The sequence below is a fragment of the Crocuta crocuta genome, unplaced genomic scaffold (genome assembly GCF_008692635.1).
Source record: "Crocuta crocuta isolate KB4526 unplaced genomic scaffold, BGI_CrCroc_1.0 scaffold503, whole genome shotgun sequence".
NCBI lineage: Eukaryota > Metazoa > Chordata > Mammalia > Carnivora > Hyaenidae > Crocuta > Crocuta crocuta.
The window spans coordinates 481,958-499,361 of record NW_027527143.1 but is presented as its reverse complement, the minus strand read 5'-3'; the positions used below and the strand labels follow the sequence as shown (position 1 = coordinate 499,361).

At 39.4% G+C, this 17,404-nt stretch overlaps 1 long non-coding RNA gene across 1 annotated transcript in view; it reads right to left on the bottom strand.

Annotated features, from left to right (window-relative positions):
* Nucleotides 1-17,404, bottom strand: part of LOC144228227 (uncharacterized) — a 116,112-nt gene that overhangs the window by 14,244 nt on the left and 84,464 nt on the right. The window contains exon 3 of the long non-coding RNA XR_013334151.1: nt 11,192-11,362. This is a non-coding gene — a long non-coding RNA (uncharacterized LOC144228227). The remainder of the gene's footprint in view (nt 1-11,191; nt 11,363-17,404) is intronic.

The window sequence follows — 17,404 nt, the reverse complement described above, 5'->3', positions numbered from 1 at the left end:
GAAGAAAATAGGATTATATTTGGTTTATCTTTGATCACTCTATCCTAATATAGAGGTTTTTACTCTAGGAATCTCTATGCCAAGATGCTTACCTTGATTGACATCCTTTGAATTAAGTTAGAAACTAGGAATTTGAGAGAGATGATTAAAAACCTTAATTGGGGCCATCCATAGCATTTATTTATTTTCATTTTGTAACCCTACCATCATCTGTGGGCATCTAACTTTTTGACATTTTGGCCAGATCCATTTGGGTAGATCGATTCTAACAGGGTCTTTAAATTACTAGAAGATAGAAGAGGAAGGGCAAAAGTTCTTAGTCCTAACCTTCAGGTACACCTGGTAAGGCCTTGTAAATCCGAATCAACTCTGTTTTCCTTCCCTTCAGGGGGTTGGAACAGCCAGGCAATATCTAAGAGGGCTCTGCCTGGGCACGTCTGGACTGATCCCTGGAATGGGATGGGGACCAGAAGCTGTCAGCAAGGTAATGGACTGAGATGCTCCATGTGAGTTAGTTCTTACATTTCCACTGCAATCTTTTGTTTGACATTAATTTCCAGACCCTCAAAGAGATCCTTATTCAAATGAGTTAATTCCAAAGAATATCCCCAGATTAGTGTGGATTGTTGTACTGTTCCTTTAAATCAGAGTGGATGCTCTCACTGCCATTGTCCCTGCCCACCTTGACCCCTGCAGGGCAATAATTCTGTCCTGCCATTTACCACCCATTCTCCCTTCTTATTTTTGGCTTGCATCTCTGAATGATTTTCAGATCCTCTGCATTTCTTTTCATGACATCTCTGACGTTCCTAATTCTGCATTCCAGACAATTCCTGACCTCCTGCTGTTGGCTCTTTATGGGAACTCTGGATGTGTCCTTGCCAGGATAGAAGCCCTCAGCTCCTATTGGCCAAAAAGCTGGCAGACCCCTTAATGTGTCTGTAGGCCTTTTCCTTCTTAAGCCTCGGTTTCCCCTTTTCTCAGAGACCTTAGAAAGTCTCTTTGCCCTTGTTTGTGATAATGTGTTAGATCTGTAAAAGCATTTTCTTGCTAAATCCCACCTTCTCTTTCCCCTGTATTAGCAAGAACCCTTTTTTTACTTCAGAAAAAGTTCTCCTGAATGCTTTTCTTTCTTTCCTCCCTTACCTTAGTTCCTGTCTGCAGCATTCTGGAAGCTCATCTGCAAGTGTGTATGTGGGTCCGGGGAGGGGTAGACTTTGGGGAAAGTGTATGCAAGATACAGGACTAAACATTGACCATTTCTTGCTTACTTAATGTGGCTCCAGGAGAAGGGGCTTGGGCAGGTGAAGAGCCCCAGAGGAGGGAACACAATCTCCGTTCCTGGCTGGTTTCTGCCTTGTCTAAAGACTGCCATTATACCTCCCCCTGAAGCCCAGGGCAGCACTGCCTTCCTATAGCTAGAACGCAAGGGTGCAAGAGCACCTGGCCCGGGGGGGTCCCAATCACACAAGGTTTAGCCACTTGCTAATGACAAAATCCAAAGACAGAGAGACAAGTGGTGAAGAAACAAGAAACAAGAAAGGAATTAATGCAGTGAGGCCAATACTGGGAAGACAGTAGACTAGCCTTTCAAAGACTGTCTCCAGAGTGTCAAGCATACTTCCAGGTTTATATGAGGAAAACGTGGGACAAAGATGGGTGGGTACGTGCGAGAGGACAGTGAAGGTTAGGTGGATCATGGTCTTGGGGTCACTCACTTGGGGATCTTGCTGGCTCAGGGCAGTTCTCATTGCTCGAAGGGGTAGTTTCAGTTCCCCTCAGGGGAGGCTTTGCCTACAGGGTCCTTTGCCCAAGTTAAGAGATAAGCTGCAAAGAAGAACTACTCAATTAGAAAGTTTGAGGTCAGAACGGAGGTAGGTGAAGTGTTCTTTCATTTCCAGACAGCGGACAGAAAAAGCCCTTCTTTAATGTCGGTAACCATAATGGCCGACCTATGTGGACTGTTTATTACGCGCTAAGCTCAGGACAGCAATCATTTTATTGAATCCTTGCTCTGAAGAAGTTCTGAGAGGTGGGTCCTGTTTTACAGATGAGGTCACGGAGGCCCAAGAAGTGGCAGAGCTCTGCTAGAAACCCAACTCTGACCCCAGAACTAGAACACTTGCCCTAGCCCCAAGCTGAAACCAGTCACTGCTGTTCTGGGACTGCCCTGGCAATGTCTTCTTAGTTGTCACATTATTTGGGACACTGCATCAGGGCTCTCAAGAGGAAGGGACACTTTGAGTAAATCAACATTGACAGGCACTGTCAAAATGGCAGTGCATTCTGGCCTGTCAGGCAAATCCCCTTCTCCATGAGAAGGCTCCGGCTCCCTGTCACTCTGGGGCACTGACTAGTCTTCCAGAACGTACACATTGCAAGATGGTTATCCTGTGAGTCTATCTGGTGTGTCTTGTTTGGGTTCAGTTTTGAGTGTTTCATTTCTTTTTGGCCCCCGACAGAATCATATCCAGTCCTTCTATCCCATTCCTTTTTGGAGGCATGGGTCTTCTTTTCCTACAAGTGATCAACCAGTCAGGACTGAATGCAGTTGAGGTAATCTCTCGTTTCCACTCCCCCAATATGCTGGTCTTCTGTACTTCTAGAGCCCCTCAGGCACACTCCCTCTTCTTACCAGATCGCAACTGTGTGCCTTCTGTTGCCTCTTGTAGACCAGCAGTGCCTGGAACTTAGTGGATAGCCCACAAATGCTTGTTGAACGAGCAAATAAATATTTGAAGCTTTCAATATGTAGAATTATGGAATTCTGACAGAACTGCTGTTATGTTCCCCTTGGAAAAGAGCCATGTGCTTAATTTCAGGAGAGAAGGATTGTGGCAACTATATCATACTGACTTTTGTCTTTTTTTGATAGCTTCTCGTTCCTACCAGACCTCTCCCATGCCTGCCAAACAGAAGCCCACACACTTTTATACCCACACACTAAGTAGGTAAGATGTAGCTTGATGAGTATACGGCTCTTCCCACCCCAGCTTTCTGTGTCCATTTAGGTACTTGGAAGTAAGCTAACCTTTGTCCTTTTGTTTGGTTAGACTCATGATCATCATGTTTATATCAAGCCATTGGGCCAGAGCAGTTAGGTGTGACACTGTATCAGATGCTGTGTTCTTACAGACATAAAAAACTTCAATTTCCAACTCTGGAGGGGAGAATCAGGCCTTATCAAGATCACCTGGCAGAACGTGTGTTATTTATAAACCCAACTAGCTTATCACTGATGAGAATGTAATCTTCACTGAGAGAGGCTTTTAAAGATTTCTGTTAATTTTTGCTTCATCATTTCAGAAAATCTTTAGCGAGGCCTGATCAGACAGTTATTTCTGGCTGGATTTAAAGTCCATTTTCAGAATACTGCTTGGCTCTTTGTTCCTTGCCCCTCCACTACCCATCTCCTCCCCTGACTCATCTCTTCTAGAACCTTCTCTTTCCTTCCCAAATACTGGGAATGATTTACCAAATGCATTTCCCAGCCAGCTCCACTGGCTAGAAAGACCAATTTACAGGAACAAAGTGTCTGCATGTTATCACTGGGTCATGGTCCAAAATTCATTTAAGAATCAGTTATTGGAATTAACAATGTTTTTTTTCTCCCAGAAACAATGGTGGTGGAGGGTGCTCTGGATATGCCTCTGAAGCCCTCTTATCCATAATACAAGCTGAACTGTAACGCAAGTTAGGGATCTAGAAACAGAAAGAATATATACGTATTACAGAAGAAAATATGAGGGAAAGGAAGAGGAAAAATGGGAGAAGAAGGGAGATTTTCCTCTCTGTCTTTGTTAATGAAGTTCTGGGCCAGGGCCACAGTTCATAATAATTGGGTCCTATGTACAAAGCCTCTTGTGGTCTTAGAGTAAGAAACAGTTAAACTGACCCATGTTAAAGGAACGTCAGTTTACACAACAACATTGCTTGCTATCAAACCCTCGGGATAAGCATGTTGCTACCAATGCATTTCTTCCTTTGAAGCAAATCTGCAAAGGAAGTTAGAGAGCAGTTAGAAAGCTATGTGGTAAGCTTCATGTAGATCAGGGCATCAACTGCTATAGGATTTGACAAAAACGTCTTTAGGCCCCACTGTTCTCTCCTCTAGGCACAGCATGCAAAATCAAGGCTCAGGGCTTGCTTCTTTCATTCTCCCTTTTCTAGACCATCTGGCTCTTGGCTAGACACCTTCTTGCTCTAACTGTAGTGCTATCTTCAGTTAGATTAGAGCCAACATTTGTAGGCATGGAAGCCATTCCGATCCTTCAAAACTGATGTAGTATCACTTGCTCCATTCTTATATAACATGTATGGATTTTGGTAGTTTAACTAGCAGGAAACAACTTACTTTCTATGTTATCAAGAATAGCTTTAACGTAATGTTTCCAACCTCCTCCCTACCATGTTCTGAGTATACCTTCAACTAGACACCATCACTATTTTATGTGTGTATGGGTGAGCAGAATAAGTGTATCTTGTTTCATAAAATCATTCCACAAAATTAAAAATGTTTGCTGCCTCAAAACCTTTTTAGAAGTAGCAGTAATATTTCCCTGATGAGGAGGGATGCTGAGCATCGTTTCATGTGTCTGTTGGCCATCTGGATTCTNGGAGGTGATGGGCATGGAGGAGGGCACTTGTGGGGATGAGCACTGGGTGTTAATATGGAAACCAACTTGACAATAAACTATTTTTAAAAAAATAAGAGAAAAAAGTAGCAGTAATATAAAGTAGAATAAAATATGAATAAATATAAAGAATCATTTATTAACTTTTGAGACTCCTCCTTTCCCCTATAGCAAATGATCTCAGCTAGATAGTAGAAAGAAAAGTGGACAGGCTAATTTATACTAATGTGTAAATTACCAGCTAACACCTCTCATAATATCTGAAAATTTTTTGTCTTTTGAAAAGGTATACAGTGATACATATGCACCCTTAAGCAGCATCATTTCAGGCAGTATAAGCATTTATTTCACAGAGTAGAAAATTCAGGGAGTGTTGTGGGAGAGATTTCAGGTTCAGGTTGGTCTTCTGCTCCAGAGCTAAGCTTCCCTCAGTTCATTACAGTATCTTTTTTTTTTTTTTTTTTCCTGAACACAAATCCCAGAGATTCACAAGACTCTAAAGCTGATCGCAAGGATTTTCATGGCAGTATTATGAGGACCTCTAGTTTAGGGGTGAGAGCGGGGGAGGCTGCTCAGGGGACAGTGAGGGCAGCTGTTACCACCTTTGAAGTGGGAGACTCTTCTCCTAGCTTAGCTTGACCTTTCATTCATTTCTGCTGTTCACGTTTCTCATCTCTTTACAAATGCCACATTCCTTTCATTTTTTGGTATTGCTCTTAAAAATGAGCTTAGTGCCTTCATGATTTAAGCATTTCCCTTCTACCTTCCTGAAGTCATTACTGTTTTCTCTCCTCTCCTGCCTTTCTCCTTTCACCTAGCCTCAATTCCCAGGATCCCACTGTATCAAGATTTTCTTGTTTCCTAGCAACTCTGTTTGATGCTGATGCTGCTGGGTTGATCTCCTCCTTCATCAGTGTCCACACTTCCACCCTCCTCCCAGCATTTCTTTTCCCTTAGAGCAACTTTTCTCCCAGTGATGTGAGTACCTAAGACATACCTTGCCCTAAGTACCACAAATGCCTGTATTCTGCCCCTCACTGCTGGATACCCTAAGAGGCCCCCAGCAGCTGCTCCTGACCAACAGAAAAATGAATAGTATCTCTACTGAATGATTTAGTAAAATCATGTGCCCTGTCACCAGTAGCCACACCTAGACTAATCTCCAATTCTGCATCTGGAGTCAGAATAATGGTCCACAGGGCACCTGGGTGGCTCATTGCGTTAAGTATCAGACTCTTGATTTCAGCTCAGGTCATGATCTCATGGGTTGTGAAATGAAGGCCTGCATTGGGCTCTGTGCTGACAACACAGAGCCTGCTTAGGATTCTCTCTCTCCCTCTTTCTCTGTTCCTACCCAGCTGGTGCATGCATACTCTCTCTCTCAAAAAAAAAAAAAAAACAAAACTTAAAAAAAGAAAAAGAATAATGGTTTTTAGCCAGGGTAGGGCTGGGAAATTATATAGGACAAGTTGTGTTTTTGCTTTTTTAATGTTCAGATTGATGCATCTCACAATACAAGCATGCTGTGTGTGAGCGTTGGCCAGAGTGACCTCTGATGGCCTCTGCTGTCCTTTTGTTTTATGAATCTTGGCCTCAAACAAAGCGAACCAGATGGGGACACCAGTGCCAGGGACTATGGGTATAATTAGGATATATTTCACAAGAAACCCTGCCATCCTTTTTGAAAGAGGGCAACTGATATTTCCTTATAACTACTCTAGTGCTTTAAAGAGATTCTTTGTCATCAGTTGCCAAGAATCTCAGTGACCTGGTGAAACATTCAATGTACTGGCTCCATGAATACATAAAAACTCATTTTACTTTGTCTGAAAGTTTAAGAAACTAAAATAATATTAAAAAAATTTTTAAACAATAATTCGTTTTTGAGAGAGACACAGAGTGTGAGTGGGGGAGGGAAAAACAGAGAGAGAGAGAGAAGGAGGGAGACACAGAATCCAAAGCAGGGCTCTGAGCTGTCAGCACAGAGCCCCACGTGGGGCAGTGAGATCATGACCTGAGCCAAAGCTGGACACTTAACCGACTGAGCCACCCAGGTGCCAGAAATTAAAATAATATTGTCAGTACCAAGAAGCTGAAAGTGTTTCCACATGTGTGGATACTTTCATTAAATTAGTTTGTGGAACCATTCAATAAATATAGTTTGAATGTTGTTTGAACAAATACCTACTGTGTGTGAGGCCCTGTGTTAGGCCTTGGGGACATTGCTCAGGGAGTAAGAAAGGTCCATGGTCTCTCACGGATGTGCCAATACTCTTCAAAACTTATGATTTTTTTCCTGAAATGCAGAGGGCTGAGCTTTCACAGGCGCCCATGCCATATTTTATCTACCGAGGGTATATATTTGGATTCTCCTCTTATTTCTCCTGCTGGATTATAAACTTCACCGTTCCTCAGAGTCCTCAGCTGTGCTTTCCCGATGTTTGGCTCATAGGTTCCTTATCACCTTTTTCCCATGGGTATAATGGCTGATGTGTACTGAGTGTTTACATCACACCCCTAACATTTAGGACTTTGCTTTACCCAAATACCAACCCTAAAGGAAGCTGTTCTCATGGACCCCATTTTATGTTGTTCTTACCTTGGTCTACATGGACCACTGTGGCCTGGCCCTGGCCTCAGCTCCTCCTACATCCTTCCTCTCCCTTTGCTCACTGCTGTCAGCCATGTTGGCCCCTTGCTGTCGGGTGGCCACACCAGGTGTGCTTCTACCCCAGGGCCTTGCTCTTTGGCTTGAAATGCTCTCTCGGGACTGTCATGTGAGCCCTCTGCAGATGGGACTCTGCCCCACACGACATCTTTGGACAAGTATTCCTTGACTTATCTAATATACAGCAATCTCCTGCATTCACTGTATCCCCCTGCTCCGTTTTCCTTCATAGTATTTATCACTACCTGACCTAATACATGTTTTATGTATTATTTCACTTTTAATAACTGTTAATATCTAAATGCCAGCTGAGCTGTCAGCACAGAGCCCGATACAGAGTTTGAAGCTATGAACTGTAAGATCATGACCTGAGCAAAAGTCAGATGCTCAACCGACTGAGCCACCCAGTCGTGCCCCCCAAAAAACTCATATTCTTAACCAATGTGTGTGTGTGTGTGTGTGTGTGTGTGTGCGCGCGCGTGTGTGTCTTTCTTCTCCACCAACCTCTCAGATTCGTGGTAAGGACTCTTTGTTTTATATTTTGTAGCCTAGATGCTTAAAGAGACTGACACATGGTGGAGATTTTATAAATAAAATTTATAAATTTATAAAATATATGATCAGCTTATAGATGATTAATTGAACAGAGAGAGTCATGTTTCTGATAGGGACACAGGGTAGACAAAAAGCACAAAAGCCCAAGGAACATAAATGCCTGAATACGTGGCTAGCTTATCACCAGAAGCAGCTTAGGCAGCGTGAAAAATAAAGTCTACTGAGTAAGTATAGTCATTGCACTTCCCTTTTAGCAGCCAGAGTTATCATCCCATACCTAGACTTATAGTACACATGCAAGTTTAAATACCTGTAATGCTTTGATAATCTTCCAAAGACTTCTTCATAATGAGATGGAGCCATGGTAAAAATGTGCTAGTCTTTAAAACAAAGATAAATGGTCACAGGATTTAAAACTGGCTCTGAATGTCCACCAGACAGCAGATGGAATATTCACTTTTACTGAGAGGGTTTGATATAAACGATCCCAATGACTTTGGAGGCATGTAAACAACAAAAAGATTTATTTTGTTACTTAAATGCAGAACTCTGGACTCTCCAGGATAAATAGTAGTTTGGTAGAAATCAATGGTAGAATAATTAGCAACTGTTGTGTTTTTTAGAGTTGATCTATTTCTTCCTTCTAACATTTGGGTCCCTTTGCACAGCTTAGTCTCCTCCCTTAGCAGAGGGAAGCAAGAAGGAGATGTAACCAGAGCCCTCCCTTGGGATTGGCCCATGTGAGCCAAGAGGATCAGATCCTCCCAGTTGGCTGGCTGGAGGGGCATCTGCTATTAGTGTTCTAGAACCAGGGCTGTGCAGATAAGATACACATATTTTTCCAGCACGGTGACTTTGTCACTTATAGTGCATCCCTTTTGTACGCTAAAATGATTGGCATCCTTGTCTCCACCCATTTCACATGCCCATTTCCCTCATCACTCCCCCTAATAGCATCCTGCCCTTTCCCCAAACACATTGTTGTTGATTTTCATTAGCTCTGAGGCAAAGAAATGTGCTGCCCGGCTGGAGGGTATTACACCAGGGAAGCAACGTTTCAAAGCTTAATTGCTTGTCTCTTGAAAGGTGCTTTCTAAATTAAACCAGCGTGTCTGCATCTTGAACACTTTTTCTTTCTGTGGGAAGATGGAGCCAGTCTCATATGAGATTGCAAAAAGGAGGCAGCAGCCATGTTTCTATTGTCCATCCAGAACCTCCTGAGAGCGCTGACTGCCCTGCTCAAAGGTCTGCTGAAGGAAAAGAGGCAGGAGGTGCTGGCTTGACACTAGAGGTCAATGAGACCACTGAGGCGACTCTGCTGAGAGGGGTGTGCTTTACTCTGTGGTCTATATTTTGTATTTAAGAAACAATTCTCCGTGCTGAGTTCATAGACTTTCTCCTATGTTGTTGTCTAACGATCCTTTAGTTTTACCATGCACATTTAGGTAAGGATCAGATTTAATTTTTCTGTATGAAAAATTAACTGTCCACATCCCATTTATTAAATAACTCATCCTTTTCCCTGCTGACACAATATTTGTTGTTATAAATCCAGTCTCCATATATACATGAGTCTGTTTTGAAGCTTTCTGGTCTGTTGCAGCCATCTATTTGTTTTTTCTTTATACTATAGAGTCTAAATTTCTATACCTTTATAATAATCTTGCTAGGGAGTAGTGCTGGTCCCCTGTCCCCACCTTTTTCTTCCTCAGAAATATTAGTTTTTGCTCTTTGAACATAAATGCACGCACGCGCGCGCGCACACACACACACACACACACAGTTGAGTTCCATGAAAAACCTAGTTGGGAATCTGATTGGATTTGCATTGATTTTAGAGATATANCACACACACACACACACACACACACACAGTTGAGTTCCATGAAAAACCTAGTTGGGAATCTGATTGGATTTGCACGATTTTAGAGATATGTATTTTTAAGAGAATGGACATCTTTATGACACTGAGTTTTCCTATCCAATAGCATAGAATATTGTTTCCTTACTTACATCTTCTCTTTCAGTAAACTCTTACAATTATAATTTTCTCCAAAAAGAGCATGTACATCTATTTTAAAATTTCTTTTTGGTATTGGTTTTTTGTTTTATAAGTAAGATTTTTAAATAAATACACCTTTTATTTTGGCTAATGCATGGAAATGCCATTGATTTTTGAATATAGATTTTTTTAATTTAGCAGTTTCACTAATTCTAGTAATTTATCTATAGATTCTTGGGATTTATAATGAACAATCACAGTACCTACAAATAGTGATGGTTACATATATTTTTCAAATACTTATGCTTTTCCCTCTTTTCATTCTGAATGGATAGGATGTCTAGTCCAGTATTGAAAAGGAGTAGCAAAAGCAGATCTCTTTATACATTTCCTGATCTTGAGCATTCTATCATTAAGTATGCTGTTTATTGTAACTTATGTTTAGGAAGTTTCTTTTTATTCCAAATTTAATAAGGGTTACATTTTTTGTTAAAGCTGAATGGATGTTATGTTTTATTAAATGCTCTTCATCTCCTGTGAGGATCATATGTGTTTACTCTGAGAATTTATTAGTATGATGAATTGCATAACCCAGCTATTTAAGGTTAAGCCAGGCTTCCTTTCTTTTCTTTTCTTTTTTTTTTTAAATTTTAATGTTTATTATTATGGAGACAGAAACACAGCATGAGTGGGGGAGGGGCAGAGAGAGAGGGAGACACAGAATCCGAAATAGGCTCCAGGCTCTAAGCTGTCAGCACAGAGCCTGATGCAGGGCTTGAGCCCACGAACCATTAGATCATGACCTGAGCCAAAGTCAGGGGCTCAACTGACTGAGCCACCCAGGAGCCCCCAGGCTTCCATTCTTGAGACACACCCAGCTTGGTCAGGATATCTTATCTTTCTTTACACATTGATGAATTCAGATTCTTAATATTTTGTTCAGGAGTTTTGCATCTACTTTTATCAGTTATATTGTCTGTGGTCTTCTCCCTTCCTCTTGACTAGCTAGGTGATGGATATTCCAGATTCATGGAATGAGTTGGAGGATATCCTCTTTTTTAATGTTTTCTTTTATACCTTTATTGGGGTACAATTTATATATAGTAACATTCACCCTTTTTAAGTGTTTGGAAGATATACATTTTCCCAGAAGTGATTAAACCAATCATCACTACAATCAAGTTTAAAAATACTTCTATCACCCTGAAGAACTGTGGACAATATATACTTGGATCTTTGTTTTTATCCAGTCTGTCAATCTTTATCTTTTCAGTGGAGTGTTTAGTACATTCACATTAACGTGATAATCGATATGTTTGTATTTAGGCATACCTTTTTGGTGTCTGTTTTCTATTTGTCTCATTTCTCTCCTGTTGTCTTGTAACTGCTGGACTGTCAGTTGCACTTGCTGTGTTAGAATTGAGGATCCTTGCTGGAGTGTATCAATAAGGCTTTAGACACATGGCATAAGGTCAGCTGCTTCCGTGAATGTTTTTTTCCATTCTGATCAGAAAAGATTAGAAAGAGTTCATATTAATATATGGAATGGACAATGAATGTTCATTTGCAGGGCTATGTTAACTTTTCCACCCTCTGATATAATATATTTCAAAGAGATCTGGACTGTCTAGACATCCTGTAGAATATCACATTGATCTATTACATCATGCTGACTGGCACGAATGAGCAAAGGGAGGTAGTACACTGAAGTCAATTTAAGACCCATGGCTCCAGAGAGTGGAAGAAACCCTCTTGACAATTCAGGAGCCAGTCACATTAGTGAAGTTTTTAGCATCTAGTGGTCATGGACGTGCTAAAATATCTCTGCCAAAGTAAAAGAAAAATGATTGCATCTTGCATTTCCTACCACAAAGAAGGAAGCACAGTGCCTGGTAAGCCACTTTGGGATCTAGAGACAACACATTGAACAAGTAGGAATATTGTTCTGGCCCATATACCTGGTGACACAGAAGGCCATCAGCTTCAAAGGGGGCCCCAGAATAGAAAAGACCTCTGCAGTGAGTCATAGCCATAGTGCAAGCAGCCTTGCCATATAGGTGTTAGAGGTATCTCTGGTAGGAAAAGATGCAGTGTGTAATTGATAGCAAGCCTCTATGGGAGAATGGCATTGCAGGCCTCTGGGGTTCTGGAGCAAGGTCATGACATTTGGAGCAGAGAAATCTATGCCTTTTGAAAAATAGCTGTTGGCCAATAGGGACCTGGTAGAGATAGAATGCTTGGTTATTTGGATCATCAAATGACCCTGTACCTAGAATTATCCCCATTGATCTGGGGTCTATCAGATCTGGCAAGTCATAAAGTTGGATAAGCCCAGCATTAGTCTATTAGAAAAAGGAAATGTTATAGGCTCAAGCCCAAGTGCTAAAGAGCCAAATTAACTGGAGCAGGTTGCCTACACTTCCATCATTCACTATAGCTGTATCAGCACCCATCTCCCAGATCACACCTATGGCTGTAGGGAGGATCTCATATCATCAGCTGAGAGGGGAAGAAAAAACCTGAACTTGGTGTACCACTGAGTTGACTCAGTATATGGAAACAGAGAGTGCTACATTATATCCACATTCAAGAGTGACCTTAAAAGGCACAGAAAAGTGAAAATCTTCCTCAGATGCAGAGCTGCAAGTGACACACCTAGGCTTTCACTTTGAGTGATAAAAGAAGTAGCTAAAGGGGCACCTCGGTGGCTTAGCCGGTTAAGCGTCCGACTTTCGCTTAGGTCATGATCTCCCGGTTCTTCGGTTCGAGCCCCGCGTCGGGCTCTGTGCTGACTGCCAGCTCGGAGCCTGGAGCCTGTTTCAGTCTGTCACTCCCTCTCTCTCTGACCCTCCCCTGCTCGCGCTGTCTCTCTCTCTCTCCTAGAAATAAAGCATTAAAAAAAAAAAAAAAGAAGTAGCTAAAACTAAGACTATATATGCGGATCTCTAGATTGTGTCCAATGGCCTGGCTGATTGATTGGTTAGGGCCCTGGAAGGAAAACAGGCTGTCTCATTAATCTCTGTCTTCTAAGTTTCTACTGAAAGAGAGAGGCCTATAGGAATCCTGAAGGAGTTGCTTCCTGAACATACAGGGAGAAAAGGACCTGTACAGCACAAGGGGTGGTCTGTGGCAGCATGAAGATGAACTGTTCAAATTTCCTTCAGGAGAGCCTACTGGGGTCTTCAGCTGACAGATAACTTTTAGTTATTACCCCTTCCTATCTACTGTAGTTTTCATGCCAAAGTCGTACTTTCTCTGGCTGCTACGAGCCAATGACTCAGCATCATGAAGAGTACTAAAGGCATTTTGGCCTAATGCCAGACACAGCAGCTTAGCTTTCTTAGAAATGTGTTGCAATCTGAGACTCTACCTCCACAATTCTTCTTATCCATTCTCCTTTCACATCCTGAAGGATATCTCTACCTCATCCCGAGCTCTCCTCCTTTATCCTTCAGAGATGTTCCCTACAATATTGTACATATAATCCTATGTTGGTGTCTGCTTTTCAAAGAGCCCAAACTAGCACTGTTAAAATGTCTTTCATTACATATGAAGTGATTTAAATTAATCAAGATAAAATGGGTTAAGGATGGACATTGTATTTCCTAGAGCAACTTCTAACAATATAGAACAAAGGCATACAGCTGAAAAGCCTATAGGTAAGGTAAAATGAAATATAAAAAATTCTCAATCCAGAGGAGGCAAATAAAAATAAAAGAATCAAGAAAGAAGGTATGTAATAAGTAGCAAGATGATAAAATTAAATCCAACCACACAATTAAATGTAAATGGACTATATGCTCCCATTGAAAGGTAGAGAACATTAGATGGAATAAAAAGTTAAAATCCAACCATATGTTGTTTATGAGAGAAGCATTTTAAATATAAAGTCACAAAAATGTTGACATAAAAGGATGGAAGAATTATATACTGTAAACACTAATTATGAAAAGCTGATATTATTAATATCTGACAAGATAAACTTCAAGTCAAATAGCAATAATAAGAATAAAGGGAGATGTTTATAATAAAAGTCAATTCATTAAGAAGTCAGGATTAATAACTAAACAAATCCATAATTAGGAGTTTTTAATACTCTTGTCTCAGTAAGTCAAAGAACAAGTAGATTGAAAAATAGCAACAGTACAGAACAGGAGTTGGCAAACTACAGCCTTTTGGCTAAATTTGGCCATCCTATTTGTTTATGTATGGTTTATAGCTATTTTGCACTAAGGAGGCAGTGTTGAGTAGTTGTCACAGAGAGTATACAGCCTACAAAACTGGAAACAGTCCTTGACAGTATAGGTTTACTGATTATAAGAGATTTGAATAATCCAGTCAGCTAACTTAATCTAATTAATTGATATTTATAGAACACTCATCTAACACTTAGAGTTCACATTCTTTTCAAGTATTCCTGGAACGATACAGACACATTGCTAGCAATATTAAGTCTCAATACATTTTAAATGATTGTATGTATGTTCTTTTACCAAAACATAATTAAATTAGAAATCAATAACAAAAAAGGTAACTATAATATGCAATATATTGTTTTGAAATTTAGCAGTAGATTTTCTAAACAATCCATGGATTAAAATGGAAATCATGAGGGAAATGAGAAATATTTTGAACTGAAACAAAGAACAAAATGGCCATAAATGCCTATCTATGAATGGGAATGGGCTGAATTCTCTAATCAAAAAACACAGGGTGACAGAGTAGATGAAAAAAATAAGTCCCATCTGTATTCTGCCCATAAGAGACTCATTTCAGACCTAAAGACACCTGCAGATTGAGACTGAGAGCATGGAGACACGTTTATAATGCAAATGTATGTCAAAAGAATGCTGGAGTATCAAGACTTATATGTGACAAAATAGACTTTAAAACAAATACTGCAACAAGAGACCACAAAAAAAGGCGGTGAAGCACTATATAATAGTAAAGGAATAATCCTACAAGAAGATATAGCAATATTTATGCACCTAACATGGAACTACCCAGATACATAAAACAGTTAATAACAAACATAAAGGAAATAAATGATAGTAATACAATAATAGTGGGGACTTTTAACACTTCATTTATATTGATGGGCAGATCACCTAAACAGAAAATCAACAAGTAAATAGTGGCTTTGAATGACAGTGGGCCAGATGGATTTAACAGATCTATTCAGAATATTCCACCCTAAAGAAGAAGAATACATGTTCTTTTCAAGTTCACATTGAACAGTCTCCAGAAAAGGTCATATAGTAGACCACATAACAAGGTGCAACAAATTCAAAAAGATCAAAATCATAGTGTTGACCACAATGCTATGAAACTAGATATCAATCATAAGAAAAAATCTGGACAGAGCACAAATACATGGAAGTTGAATAATATGCTACTAAACAATGAATAGGTCAACAAAGAAATAAAGGAGAAATTGAAAACCCAATGGTCCAAAATCTTTGGGATGCAGAAAAAATGGTTCTGAGAGAGAAGTTTATAGCAACACAGTCCTACCTCAAGAAGCAAGAAAAATCTCAAATAACCTAACTTTAAATCTAAAGGAGCTAGAAGAAATGATACAAAACCCCAAACCAATAGAAAAAAGGAAGTAAATAAAGATTAGAGCAGAAATAAATGATTTAGAAAGTAAAAAAATAAAATAGATCAATGAAACCAGGAGCTGTTTTTTTGAAAACATCAATAAAATGATAAATCTCTAGCCAGACTCACTTAAAAAAAGGACCCAAATAAACAAAATCAGAAATGAAAAAGGAGAAATAACAGCCTATACCACAGAAATAAAAAGGATTGTAAGAGAATATTATAAAAAATATGAAAAATTATATGTCAACAAATTGGACAACCTAGAAAAAAATGTATAAATTCCTAGAAACATGTAACCTATCATAACTGAAGCAAAAATAGAAAATTTGAACAGACTGATTATTAATAATTAAATTGAATCAATAATCAAAGAACTCCCAATAAAAACTTCCAGGACCAGATGGTTTCACAGGTGACTTCTAGCAAATACTTAAAAAAGAGTTAATACTTATTTTTCTCAAACTATTCAAAACAATAGAAGAGAAAGAAAACCTTCCAAATTCATTCTAAGAGACCAGTATCACCCTGATATCAAAACCAGATAAAGACACCACAAAAAAAATTAGTGGCCAATATCTCTGATAAACATAGGTGTAAAAATCTTTCAAAAAATACTAGCAAATGAGTTCAATAATACATTAAAAAAATGATTCACCATGATCAGATAGGATTTATTTTCAAGATGTGTTGTTCAATATTCACAAATCAATTTATGTGATACATCACATTAATAGGAAGGATAAAAACCATGTGATCATTTGAGCGGATGCAGGAAAAAGTATTTGACAAGGTACAACATCCATTCATGATAAAAACCCTCCACAAAGTAGGTTTAGAGGGAACACACCTCAAAATAATAAAGTCCTTATATGAAAAAGCCACAAATAACATCATACTCAATGGGTAAAAGCTGAAAGATTTCCCTCTAAAGTCAAAAAAAGACAAAGATGTTCACTCTCGCCACTTATATTCAACATAGTACTGGAAGTCCTAGCCTCAGCAATCAAAGAAAAGGAATAAAAGGCATCTGAATTGGTAACGAAGAAGTACAACTTTTACTATTTGCAGATGACAAGATACTATATAGAAAACCCAAAAAATGAATATATATCTATACATCTCCACCAAAAAACTACTAGAACGGATAAATGATTCAGTAAAGTTGAAAGACACAAAATCAATGTACAGAAACCTGCTGTATTCCTATAAACTAGTAATGAAGCAGCAGAAAGTGAGATTAAGAAAATGATTCCATTTTCAATTGTACCCGAAACAATGAAATAGCTGGGAATAAACTTAACCAAAGAGGTGAAAGACCTGTGCTCTGAAAACTATAAAACACTGATGAAAGAAATTGAAGACAGCACCAAAAATGTTCATACTATCCAAAGAAATCTACACATGTAATGCAATCCCTATCAAAATCTAGTAGTATTTTTTCAAGGAACTAGAAAAAACAATCCTAAAATTTCCATGGAACACTGAAAGATCCCAAATAGCTAAAGCAATCTTGAAAAGGAAGAACAAAACTGAAGGTATCACAATTCTCGACTTGCAGTAATCAATGCAACAGAATAGAAAACCCAGAAATAAACCCACAATTATATGGCCAATTAATCTTCGATGAAGCAGGAAAGAATATCCTGTGGGAAAAAGTCTCTTCCACAAATGGTGCTGGGAAAACTGGACATCTACAAGGAGAAGAATGAAAATGGATCACTTTCTTAGATTATACACAAAAATAATCCGATTTAAGGCCTAAATGTGTGACCTGAAACCATAGAAACTCTAGAAGAGAGCACAGGCAATAATGTCTCTGACATCAGCCACCTAAACTTTTTTCTAGATATGTCTCCTGAGGCAAGGAGAACAAAAGCAAAAATAAACTATTGGGAATACATCAAAATAAAAAGTTTCTGGGGCACCTGGGTGGCTCAGTTA